The following is a 13,101-nucleotide window of genomic DNA, read 5'->3' as shown; positions in this document are numbered from 1 at the left end:
CGGCGGGAGCGGGGAGGCTGCGGGCGGGTGGGGGCAGCTCACCCCGATCGTGCGCCGGGAACTCGGGGGGGAGGGGGGCGGCGAAGTTCCCTCGGGGTGGCCCTGGAGGGGGGGAGCCCCCGGGGAGCCCCCCCGGGAGCCCCGGGGTGGCGCTGCCGGAGCGCATCCCGGTGGAAGGCTCCGGGCGGAGCGGGGCGCGACGGGGTGGGGGGGGGGGGGCTCGGCGGCAGCGCCCTCCCCGGTACCGCGCTGCTGCCCCGGTGCGCTCCGGGACGAAGTTTCGCTGCGGCGGAGGGGGTGGGGGGGTGGCGCGGTTTGGGAGCCCGAGCTCGGGTCCGGTAACTGAACCCTCCCGTTAACAACGTCTCTTCAAGCTGGAGTCGGCAGCGTTTGATTTGCCTGCGAAAGGATTCTGGCACAACTTCTCATTAAGTTTGCGTTATAGGTCCTTAACGGATGTCTTAATTAGGTGCCGTTGTTAACAGGAATGTTACGCTAATTAAAATCACACCCTTCAGGTGAAGGTAAATTGTGAGAAAAAGTTGGAGTCTGAATTAATGGGGTGGAGGAGGAGGAGGAGGAGGAGGAGGAGGAAGAAGAAGAAGAAGAAGAGGAAGAGGAAGAGAGATTCCCGCTCTTCTGGCCAGCCTCGGGGAGTGGGCGAAGCCGTGGGGGCACAGCACGGCCCTGCTGCGAACAGGCAGAGCCAGGCGAGCGAGCATGAGCTTGCACAGCTTTCGTTGGGTTTTTCCTTTCCTGTATCCCTGCCTGCCTCCAGGGATTTCATCGCAAGGCGAGCTCGCTGTGCCGGCATGTTAAGGGTTTGCTGTGCGGGGAGGGATGGATGGAGAAGGCCTTTCGGAGTCACCTGGTTTATTTGTGTTGTGGGTGTAAATGCAGAGCACCGTTATTCAGCCGCCCATATGCCGGTGGTCCCCTGTCGGTGTGCGTGCCAGGAGGCTGCACCGGGGGCAGCATCGCCTCTGAACGCTTAAAGGCAGACGTTTGAAGTAAACAAACGTGGTGTGGGGGTCTGGGAGCGGCCGTGCTGCCGAGGCGCTGGGCAGGCCCCGTGTGGGGACTGGCAGGGGGTGTGGGCGGTGTGCCGGCAGGAGTCGCGGGCACAGACCCATTGCTGTGGCTGGAGCAGCCTGGAGAGCACTGGGGAGGCTTCGTTAGCATCTGTGTGTGCGCAGGCGGAGGGATGGGGGGAGAGCAGGGAAGCAGGGATTTCTCGGCTTCTCACTCCAGTAAGCATGACATTAACAACACCGACTATTTTCGGTTGCCTTTCATGAAGGTTTGGAACTCGCTCGCTGCCTCCGTGGAAGCCTGACTGTGGGCAGGGTGGCTCCTGCTGCCTGGTTTTCTGTCCTGAGGGCCAGCCTGGCTGGGCGTGTCTTGGGGGGCACAGTCCAGGGTGGCCACAGGTCGCTGTGTGCTGCGGGAGGCTCTGAGGTCGGGGAATACCTCCCTCTTTTTCCCTGCCAGTTCTGCCTGGCGTTCTCTGGGATGTCTGGGGCTCATGGCTGGTCTCGCAGCACTTCAAGGGTGTGTTCTGCTGCCCTGGTGTTATTTGCATTCCAGCGGTACCCAAAGGCTGCAGCCAGACTGGAGGCCTTGCTGTGCTGGGTGCTGTGCAAACATCGATGAAGGCACTCTGTTCCCCAAACAGCTTCCTGGTTTCAGGCTAAAATGGTTGAGGCGTGATAAAGCCTCACAAAGCAAGAGATGAAGGCTATTTTCCTGGCTAATAGATGGAGAAAGAGCCTGGAGTTGATAATTTTCGTGGAGGGATGATTGCAGCGGGTTGGGGCTGGCAGGGCTGCCCAGAGCTGGCCAGTGGTTGGGAACTTGTTCTTGGCTCTGAGGAGCTGTAGCAAAGCTCTGCTTGTTATTTCACAGAAAATACAGGAGATTCCACCCCCCTTTTAAGTGATCTGTGGGGTTGTTCAGCACTGCTTAAAGCCTTGGCACAAGGGCATACAAACGCTCTGCTGCAGCATCAGGTAAATCTTTGCCAGGGTTCAGGTGGTTGCTTTTGGGGCACAGCTGTGGGATCCTCTCACAGGCACGTATATTTTGTGTAGTGAGCTGAGGGGGTGGTTTTGGAGCACTGAAGATGAGTGGTCTGGAGCCCACAGGCCAGCTGGCTGGTGAACTACTGTGGCTCTGAGCCCAGCCCCAGGTACCCAAAGGGGCACAGAGGGACTGGGATGGGACTGGGAAACATCCCAGCCCAGGAGTCGTGCCTCTCACTCCTTTCTCCAGTTTAGGAACCACATGGGACAGATGTCGCAGAACTGGAGGCACTGAAGGAGCCAACAGATGTCTCTCCCGGGAGCCTGCTTGGCACGAGGCAGCGCTGTCGGGAGCACGAGGCTGGCGTCTCTGCTGGGCACCCCGCGCTTGGCTGCAGGGCTGCTGCGGCGCCCGTCCCTTCCCTTCCTGCTGCTCCTGAACGAGAGGCACCTGAGCAAGCTGGGAGGTTTTAGGAGGCTTTAGGACGTTTTAGGTTGCTGCCTTTGGAAAACCGACACCTCCAGTGTTCCTTTCCCAAACCTGGCCAGTTGTGCGTATTCCGTATGTTCCCTTCTTACACAGTCCCTTTTTGCCAAGGGCTGGCATTTTTTCTCCTTTTCAAAATAAAGGGCCTCTTTCCCAGTTGCACTCGTCTCTCCATCTCCCATCACTAGAACATGTCGTCCTTAATTACCACGTTGATGTCCCAGGCAGTGGGATGGCTGGGCAGCCTACACGCTGCCTTCGCTGCTGGTGGAGCCCGTCTCTCCGTGCTGCTGCTGGTTGCTGATGCTTTGCCTCCCTGTCTTGTGCAGCAGGTTTCTTCTTTCCCACCTTGGGTGGGATGGTTTAGCTCGTTTGCCAAGATGCCTGAGAGGGATCCCCGGCTGGTGGGGAGTGCAGGAGCGGGGCTGGAGCGTTCACTGGCTGGGTTGGGCATTCAAGGGGGACGCAAATGTCCCCACCAGACTTGTGGCTCAAGCAGCTTGTCCAGCACAGGCTGTATTTGCTCATTCAGTGTATCAATAAAGGTTTTTAGTGTGTGCATTTACTAAATTAGTTTGTCGTCACAATTTTTCAAATGGATCAGCTGATGGCAGATAAATGCCTCTGAAGGTTATTGAGATAATAAAAGGCATGAGGGAAGTTCCTTAATTTATTTGAATTCTCTTTTAATTTACAGTCTTAAGGGGTGAGAGTACACAGAATAATTAGTTCTTATGAATGATTTGCTCTTTTCAAACAACTGTGGAAGAGGAAGGGGAGCCAGTGGTGAGGTTTGAGACTGGGCTCAGTGGAGAGCGGTTGAGCTGGAGGTGGTGCAGCCGCGGACGTGCGCAGCTGAAGCCGTGCGGTGCTGGGAGCCCAGAGCTCCTCGGGCATCACCGCGGAGCAGCCTGCAGAGGTATGGGGGGTGGATGGGTTGTCAACATCTCTCCTTTTTGCACATCTGGAATAAGAAAGTAGAGGAGACTGAGGTGCCTTTCCTGAGGCTGTGGAGTGAGTCAGTGTCTCAGCTGGGTTTGAAAGGTGACCTGCAGAGCAGCTTTCTTTCAAATGGATTTGAACGCCTTTTGCTGGTCAGTGATGAATACAATGAAGTGGAAAGGAGACGTATTTTCAAGCGTGCGAGCTGACAGGCCTCCCACATATCAGCTCAGAGCCCGCAGTGACCCTCCTGTGCCCTCCCCAGCCCCTGTCCTGCCCTGGCTGTTGTGGGCAGTTGGCTCCGGCTGCCCTGGGAGATTCGCTGCCCCTGGGGCCCTTGGGGAGTGCCTGTGCCCTGCCAGCAAGCAGAGCAGCAGCCTGAGCCCAGTGCTCTGGTGCCTTCTCCCAGCAGGATACTCCGGCTTCCCTCTCCAGGCTGGGATGCTCAGGGCTGCCGGCAGCAGCTGCTTTTTCCCTCTCTAACCTTTCGCAGTACAGGCAGGGGCTGTTGTCAGTGCTGTTCCAGGGCTTTCTGCTGGAATCGTTTGAGGTATTTTGGGATATGCGTTCTTGCAAATTAATTGTCAGGCTGAGATACCAGACGAGGAAGCAAAATTTTCTTCTCTGTTATTTCATTAGTTACTGAGATTAAATTTTTTTTTAACTTTATTTTTAATAAACCAATCTAAAGCTAGCTCTCTCCTTTGCTCAGCTTGCACGCTGATGCTCCAGGCATCATTGTGTCTTCCAGACTAGACAAGATTGAATTTCTAATGGGTAGAAATGAGCACACAAGCGCGGGATCCCTTTTCATGTTTCATTATCCGCTGTGTATGTGCTCCCCCCTCGCTGCCTGGCATGGGTTGTCCTGCCAGCGGCTCCTGCCTGTCCCAGGCTTTGCTGGGCAGTTCTTGATCCTTTTCCCTTGTTGGCATCGCCTGACCTCCCCTCTCAGCCCCGGACTGCAGGCAAGCCTCAGCAGCACAGCGGGATCTGTGTAATTTTAAACCCCTCTGCATGTCATCCCACCCCAAGTCCCCACGTCCCCATACCACCAGCTCTGCTGGCTCCCTTTCAGGCTGTGTTTTCCCTCTGTGGCTTTTCCTGTGTTCCTCAGGCCACTGTGGCAGGAGAGCTGTTATTTTATTTATGACTGTGGTATGCAGCTGTGCTGCTGGTGGTGAGGTGTGCTGGTACGTGTAGGACCCCAGCTCGGAGGCTCGGCTGCCCAGTGTGGGGCTGGCTGTTGCTCTTGTGGTTTATTTTTAGTTATTTTAGCTGTTTTTTGGCTTTACTGTTCAGAAACTGAAGCTGTTTCTGCTCCTGTGAGCTTCCTGGGTAGAGAGTGGCTCTGGCGCTCGGTCACTGCCGCACTGCACCCGCGCCGCTTGCCGGGGTCAGGAGCTGCGAGGATGGATCCTGCGGCAGTGGGGAGGGGGTCCCGAAGGGTTTTGTTGCTGGGAAAAGCTGGTTTCTCCCAGTGTGTTGATATTGGTTTTCCCAAGGAACTGTGTGCTCGTGCAGGCCCTGCCAGGCTGCCTGCGCCCCTGCTGCGGGGATGCTTTTCTATCTGGGAAAATAAAAAAAGGCTCTTTTGCCATCTTGGCTGGCGCTGCCGTGGGGTGGATGAGATGCTGCCCGCAGTCCCCTAGGGCCTGTGGGCCGGTGGGGACGGCGGCTGCTGAGCCCCAGCTGGTTCCCTCCTCTCCCCCTCTCGCACCCGTGCCGCAGTGCCTGGCGTGCCGCAGTGCCCGGCGTGCCCTCCCAGCTCCTCAGCTCTGCCAGGTGGGAGGTGGGTGCAAATGGGGTTAAAAGAAGAGGCCCTGGACTTACTGGGGGTTGAGTGGAACCACTAACGTTCCCTTTGGGAAGTGTGGTGAATTCAGGATTTCTTGCAACTGGGAATCCAGGCAGTGGCCTGAGTTCCTGTAATCTGCTAAAATCATCTCACGGAGTTGGTGAGCAGGGCATGTGCATGGCCGGTGCTTAGAGAAACCGGCGTTATTGAACCAGAGGAAGTCATTGCAACTAGAATTTATGGAAGTGATAAAACAACTTTTGACAACAGGCTCGCCTCCTCCACAGCCGGCAGAGAATATTTTCCTCTTGTCGGATCGATAAACAATTAATTCTAAAGCAGGGAGCCAGAGAAAAAGGGGGAGTTTTCCAGATTTCTAAACTCTTAATCAAGCTCTGGGTAAAACATAGGTGTGAGAATCTGAGAGCTACTGATAAAATCTTGACCTTGATAACTGGTTCCTCAATTCCTGGACCACAGATGATACTTCCTTTGCTGAATAAATCCACTTTAAAATATAGAACTTATTCCTAGATATTTGTGCTTCCAACGTGTTTAATGTAGCTTTACTTAATAATCTGCTACAAAATGCTGACTTTCCCCCCATGTTTTAACCGAATTCTGATTTCCATTCAGAAATCAGCTTAAATTTAATGAGTTTAAAAACACAGTAAATAACGCTTACAATTTACTTAGTCTTACCATAAGCTGTGAAAATAAAGAATCCAAATAACTACTTAAACCTGCACGCGGTGCATCCCTCTCGTTAGCAGAAGACCCGGCATCCTTTTGTTCAATATCATGTCTTTGCGAACTGGCCAGTGAGAAAGAAAAATTACTTTTAAGCTGGTAACTGGAGTCCAGATGGAATCGTGATAAAGTGCGATCAGTTAACAGTGCTGTGCTGGGGGATTTGCCTAGCGGCCGGCAGCGCTGGCTGGAATCGGCACCCCTGTGAAGGTGCGGCCGTGCATGCCGGGTGCTGCCCTGTTTGCGGGGCGGGAGCTGGGGCAGGCAGCGGTGCTGGTCCTTGCTGCAGGCAGCCAGGGGTGGCTGGGCTGGCTTCTCCCTGTCCTGCATCCCTGGGGCAGGTGGAGAGAGCCAAGGGCATGACGAGCCCTGGAGTGCTCTCCCTGCACCCCATCCCCCCTGCACCCTGTTTCTCAGCAGTGCCCCGTGGCGAGGGTCTGCCTGCCAGGGCCCTGCTGCCTGCCCTGCCAGGTTGCAGGCAGGGGACGAGGAAGGGAGCTGTGGCTCCGAGGCAGCGATGGTCAGAGTGCGCCCGTCCCTGTTGGTGGATGCTTGAGCAGGGCGGCTCCGCAGGCGCCACGTGCTCTTGGGAAACGGCGCGATGTTGACTGATGGAGCTGCTGCATCGTCCTGGTCCGCTCTGGGTGGGTTTGGGTTTGTGCGCCCGGCTGGGCGCGGGGAGCTTTCGGTGCCATTTTCTTAGGGGCTTAAACTGCACGGTGGCAGGAGGGGAGGCAGGTGGTGACGGCACTGGTGTCCTGTGCCTATGGGTTTGGGAGCCCCCAGGTCACTGGGAGTACTGACAGACCTTTGGGCTCTGGCAGATCTTCCGTCAGCCACCTTTGCTGCTGTGACTGATGGAAACTGTGGGTTTTAATGAAATTTCCCCAAGCGGCATGTGGGTCCATAATGCCTGATGGGCATGGTGCTGTTGGGTCATGGATGCGATTGAGCATTGTCAGTTTGTGGGCTGGGAAGGTCTGTTTGTTCTCCAGGAGTTACTGGGGTTGTCCGAGAGTCTGTTTTGCAGGAAAAAAGGCTTAGCGATCTCTCACAACTTGTGGTTTGGTTTCTGGGCAGTGAAGGAATTTCTGCTGTAGCGCTGCAGCAGGCATCGAGCTGGTGTGAGCTGCTGGCTGAACTGGGGCCAAACGCTGCTTTTGGCTGTTTTCTGGGCCCTGGCAAGACACCCCAACGCTGGGGTGTCACAGCCCTGATGCTTGAGCCCCTCTTTGGCGGGCATGGGATAGGGGCTGCGGTGCTCTCTGTGCGGGGCTCTGTGTGTGGCTATGGATGTTAAACACGTACAAATGGTGGATGCTGCTGGGGAGCATCACTGTGCGCCGAGGTGCTCTGCAGGCAGCCCAGGTAATCTGCATGTCAGCGCGTCGCTGCTGTAGTCAGCTAGAGCCATGTTACAGCTGGGGCTGGGTGCATGGGATGCTCCCACTGGGATCCAGAGGCTCTGGCAATGCCATGGCAGGAGGACATGCCAGCAGTGTCCTGGTGTGGTGGGGTGGCGGCACCGGTGGGGCTCTCCCCGTGCCCCCTGAGTGAGATCAGGGCTCGGGGCGCAGCTGCAGGAGCCCCCAGAGCCGCGAGCAGGCAGGCTTTGCATGGGAGGGCTCTTGCAGGCAGATCTGCCTGGGAAGGTGCTTCATGGAATATGCAAATCCCAGTATGGAGAGGGGCCTAAATAATTATACGCATAGCCAGATTTTTTTAAATAAAGCTATCTACAGTATATTGCAGAAGTAATTAGGAATCCTGAGCTGGCTGTATCTCGATCTTTATAGCAACATAGCTGATAAAGCATGATTCAGGGACCTCGTTATCTTTTTTTAAAGAAGTTTTTATTTAACTTCCGTGAAGTTGCCATGGTTACTCCTGTGCATGGCTTCCCTGCCTCTCTTGCCTTAAGTACAGCTGCTAGCGTTGAGAATTAAAACATCTACATTTGGAACAGCCTGCCCCCCCACCCCGCTGTAATCCTGGCTGTGCTCTTGTGGGGGGAGAGGCTGCAGTTCAGGAGTCTCATCCTTTGCTGACCCTGGAAAAGGCATTTTCAGCTCCTGTGCTTGAGCTGTTTGGCTTAGTAAAGCCCTGCCTTTCCTGTGCTAAACAAACAACCCAGGAGGAAGAATTTGGAAGGTAGGTGTGGGTCCCCATCAGCGTAGGAGAAAGATACTTGTGCTTTCTGAGCGGAGCTGCCTCTGCAGTGATGCACCTCGTGCGGCTGTTGCTCTGCATATGCTGTTGCATGCTAAATGGTGTAACAGCCCCATCGAATCTCTGACCTCCAAAACCAGAGCTTAGGTTCTGGGTGCTTGTCTGGGACAGTGCAAACCTCGCTGCAGGTGGAGCTGCTTCCTCCTGCTGCAGTGCCTCTGCTGAGGGGAACTGCTGGCCCCTGCCCTTGTACCAGCGCTGGGAGCCTGGTTTTGGAGCCTCCTGTGCTGGGATCGGCTGCTGGGTTTGGCTGCCGCTGGGGGCACGGTGTGGTGGGCGCTGGTGGCTTTGTGCAGGTGTGGCTGTGGGCGGCCTGTGCCGCAGCCTATGTCCCAGATCAGGGCTGCTGGGATGGCTGAGGGCGGCTGCGCCATAGTGGCCTGGCCGGTGCCGGTGGCCTCCATCATCTCTTTTGCTTTCTTGACGTCCCTTGTGGCCCTGGCAGCCCCGTGAGCATGTGTCATGGGACACTGCAGTGGCTGTAGCTTGTAGCGTGCAGGAGCATCCTTGCAGTCATCCCGTGAAGCAGACTGGGGACCAGGGATGTGCTGGTTGGGTATGTCTCTTGCAGGGGATGTGCTACCATGGGCCCCCCCCCCCATCACTGTGCAGCCCCCACACGCCGTGAGAGTTTTGCTCCAGTGCAGGCATGGGAATAGGCTTCCCCCCCGACAGGCAGCAGCGAGCCGCCAGTGACAGAGATTAACTGGCTCGCCAGCCTGCGGGATTCCTGTGATGTGCTGCGGCCACGCGCTGCTGTGCATTGGCACAGCCTGGGATGGTCCCGGCTGCATGACACAAGGCTCCTGTGGGGTGTGGGGGGGCTGCGGGGCTGCCTGCCCAGCCCTGAGCGGGATGGGGAAGGCGGTGGGAGGCGCTGGGAGCAGGGACCGGTGCCCCGGCATCCCGGCTTGCTCTGCGTTTTGGCTAATAGGGCATCGTTGGCCGGGAGCTGATGGAGGCAGGGGGTTTCATGAGCCCCGAATGAGCCCTCTGCCGATCCTATGCTGGGAGGCCATGGACTGCAGGCGCAGGGAGCCAAGGTGGGGTATGAGATCAGCCCGTTTCCATGGCAATGGCGATGACATAAGACAGCGACAGGAGATGTTTTGTGATAACGCATCTTGAGCCAGGCAAACCCAAGAAGTTGGGGAGCTGAGGAGGCAGCAACTCCCCTGACCAGCTGAGGGGCCTGGTGCTTGTCAGGGCGCTGGAGGGTGGGGAGCCTCCAGAAGGGAAAAATCAATATTCGACCAGTTGTATTTGATGGGAAGGAGCTGTGCTGCCGCCTCCTCCTGCCAGCAAAGGGCTTTGATTTCTGCTGGCAGGGGCATTTGGGTCTCACGGGTGCTTGGAGCTGCCGTTCTGATCCGCTGTGCCGCTTCCCGTCCCCACGGTGCTGGCCAGGTAATGAGGAGCCCTCCGCCGGGCTGGTGATAACGGCCATCTGTCCAGGGCAGGGCTGAACTCTGTCCTCATTATGTCTGTCAAAGTTTTGTCAAGCTTCCCCTCCTGCTCCTCTCGGCATTTTTAAGCAGCGGAGGGTGGGAGGGTGTGTGGGAGGTGAAGCCGCACCAGAAATAATTCTGCGCGTTTGGGGGTGTGAGTGGCGCTGCGGGAAGGCACCTCTCCCCGGCAGCCCCGCTGCTGGCCCGCCGGCTGTTTGCCTGGTTCAAAAAGTCCCCCAGATGAAGTGAGCAGCTTTTATTTGTTTGTCTCCCCTTTCTTCCTCCTACCCCCCTTTCTTTATTTCTCTTTTTCCTTCTCAGTTTTCCTTCCTGATGAAAGATTTTCTTGCAGTGTCAAGGCAATGTGACCTGGTTCTGTAATAAAGAGGAGGCTTATTAGAATTAAAGCCCAACAGTGTTAAAAAAGCAATCTTTGCAAGATTGAGGCCATCAGGGAATTGTAAATTCTCAGCAAAGACCTCATTTAAAGACTGGGATGAAAACACATGCGCACGCACGCACCGAAGCCTTGCACCGCGAGGGGACGTCTGGTTTTGAGGAGAATTTTGGGGAGGATGAGGGAGCAGAGCAGCACTCGGGTGCGCTTGGATTTGCCTGGGATCATCCCGTTTGGATGGGCGCGTTTGTGGCTGCACTCGCTCCTTGGCTGGGGCAGCTCCGTGAATATCCCTTGGGTTTGCGTTTGTTTTCCTTGTTCCTCTGGGGACACCCTCCCCGCGGTGCCTCCCCCTGCCCCGTCCCGGCTCATCCCCTCCCAGCGCAGCCACCCACCACCACGGCGGTGGGGGCGATGACAGCCAGTGCCGGGCGTGCAGCCGGTGAGTCAGGCTGCCCGGGCTTCCTGGCGACTCTCCGGCTCCGTGCAAGCCCTGAGGGGTGCGGGGCTCCCCTGTCTGTTCCCTGCAGAAGTTTCCCTTGGGGTGTGACGGGCACTGGGTCAGTGCCAGAGCCGGCAGGGAGAGCTGGGATGGGGTGTCCCTCCCTGGGGTGAGGTGTGCCGGCTCTGTGGACCCCTGCCCTGGCACTTGTGGTAGGTGCTGTCTGCTGGGGGTGCTCCCCCCACAAGCAAGCAGGGCTTGCAGTGCTCTGCAGGGCAGACCAGTACCCATGGCACGGTGTGGCTTTGGCCTCATCCTGCATGGAGCATGTTTCCCTCCTGCCTGCCTCTTTGGGAGCGTGGATACTTGTGGGAGCGTGGACTTCTTGTCTGTGCCTGGGGAGGCGCTGAGCACGTTGTGGGCTGCGGTGGGGAGCAGGTGAAGTGACCCTGCTGCCCTCCAGAAGCTCCCTTCTCTCCCTCCTCCTCCTCCTGCTGGATTCTTCTCCGGGGCTGAGGCTGCAGCGCGGGCTGCTGCTGCGTTCCCATGGCCGGCTGCGGGAAGTGAGTGTGGAGCAAGTGGAGTTGCTGTCAGAAAGGCCCCAGAGCTCCTGCTGTCCACGGAGCAGCAGTCCCTGCCATTCCCCGTGGTGGTCTGTTGTCATGATTTGCTGTTATCTGTCTAATTAGAAAGTAAGCTTGCCTGGCAGGGAGCTCGGCTGCTTCTCTGGCTCTAAGTGCCATGCACACCTGTGGTGCAGTAGAAATGAGGATATCTTAAGTGATCAAAAGGGACGGCTGATGTATGAGTGTTCATCAGCTCGCCTGCCTGGGGCTGGGGCTGTGGGAGCCCACGCTGCCCGGCCGGCACGAGGGAGAGCTGCCCAACGCTAGCTGGCCGAGGGGAGAGGGCTGCTGGCAGCCGGGGATGCTCAGGCTCCTGCTCAGCGATGCTTGAGGTCAGTGGGGGGGCTCTCTGTAATGAGGATGCTCAGAGTTTCGGACCTCGGACAGGCTTGGAGCCTGGTGGTCTGTGTATGGTGCTGCAGGGGAAGAGCTGTCACCTCCCATGGATTTCTGTCCCAGTGCCTGTGGCCAAGCCTCCTCGGGTAGCCAAGGAGCTGGCTGCACCGGAGGGACAAAAGCAGTGGATCCTGCCAACAGATGGGACATCAGGGAGCGCTTTCTCCCAGGTCTCACTAAAGTGCGGGGGGAAATACAGGGCAGTTAAGTTCTGTGGCTGTGCTGTCCCCATGATATATGGTGCACAGGTCAGCTGTAGCCTTTGTTGTCACTTCAGCTCCAGGATATTTATAGCTGACCGGAGCTGGCCCAGCCCAGGGCCTGCCTTGCAGCGCTGCTCCCTCTGCGTGTCAGTGCCTCCATACCCCAGCCTGGGGAGGGGAGCAGGGGCTGCAGCCCTGGGGGGGGAGCTCTGGGCTCCTGCCTGAGGGCAGATTGCTTGCACTGGGGAGATGTTCTTGGTCAGGGAGAGAGCTGGGCGTTGGTGGAGCTGGGTCTCCTGAGATGGATCGGTGCTGTGTGGTGGGAGTGTGGGGCAGGGTCTCCCCCAGGGGTGCTGTGTTGCTGCTCTGCTGCTGCCTGAGCAGGGTTTGGAGCCTGAGGTGTGCATGGATGCAACAGTGCTGCTCTCCAGACCCATGCTGGCGTCCCATGTGGCCATATCCTGCTGCGTGGCTGGTGCAGCCAGATGGTTTGTCCCGCTCCAGGAGGAGCAGAGTAGCTGGACACTGAATTTTGAGGTCTCTGGCATGGCTGTTAGGAATGAAAGCTCCTCGTGGTTGCTGCTTGGCTTGGTGTGTAGGTGCAGAGCAGTGGCCATAACCAGGGTCTCTGCAAGCATGTGCTGTTGAAAGAGCTTTGCTCTTCCCTGCAGCAGTCCGCTCTGATGGGTGGTTAGTGAGAAAATTCTTGCTGCAGCCTTCAAAGCCCATAGATGCTCTTTTGCTCCTGAACTTCCTCCGTGCTGGGGGAGCCGCAGGGTTAGGGGGATGCTTCAGACCGTTACCTAGGTCAGAACTTGAGGACTGCTGTTTCCTTCTGCCTTAGCCCTTGTGCAAAGTGGTGACAGTCTTGTGTGTGTCTGGAGTTGCATTTATCCTGAGATATGACTTAGAATTTGGGCTGTATGGTAGGGATTGGGCAGACGGGTTTTGGGGTCATCCTGGTCCTCTCCCATCCTGTGGATCCACTGCAAAGGCCCTGAGGAGCAGCTGGGGGCTTGCAGAGGGGATTCTTCCCAAAGGGATCCGAGCAGACCCCTGCTCTGCTGCCTGGGGTCTGTAGGAAGGCAAGGCTAGTGCTGCCACCTCTTCCCAACACACCATTAATTTAATGTGTCGTGTAGGAGCCTTTCACTTCAGGATAAATGGTCTTTCCGTCCAGAGCCTGTGTGAGTTACTCTGACGTTTTGCTACTGAGTAGACACGGGTAGGGGACAGTTGGGTATTAGATTGGGTGATAGGCAAGAGAAGCAATCTCTGGGAGGCCATCAATTTGGATTAAGCTTTGAGGACTGGGATATAGGGTAATCACCATCCTTCATTTCGGAGAGGTAAGAAACAAGT

At 56.8% G+C, this 13,101-nt stretch overlaps 1 protein-coding gene across 8 annotated transcripts in view; it reads left to right on the top strand.

The window, feature by feature from the left end:
- The window catches only part of RBFOX3 (RNA binding fox-1 homolog 3), a 191,045-nt gene that overhangs the window by 43,838 nt on the left and 134,106 nt on the right, over positions 1-13,101 (top strand). The window lies entirely within an intron of this gene.

The sequence above is a fragment of the Phalacrocorax aristotelis genome, chromosome 16, assembly GCF_949628215.1.
Source record: "Phalacrocorax aristotelis chromosome 16, bGulAri2.1, whole genome shotgun sequence".
In the NCBI taxonomy this organism is placed as follows: Eukaryota; Metazoa; Chordata; class Aves; order Suliformes; family Phalacrocoracidae; genus Phalacrocorax; species Phalacrocorax aristotelis.
The sequence above is the reverse complement of the archived record's forward strand: the minus strand, read 5'-3'. Positions and strand labels throughout refer to the sequence as shown.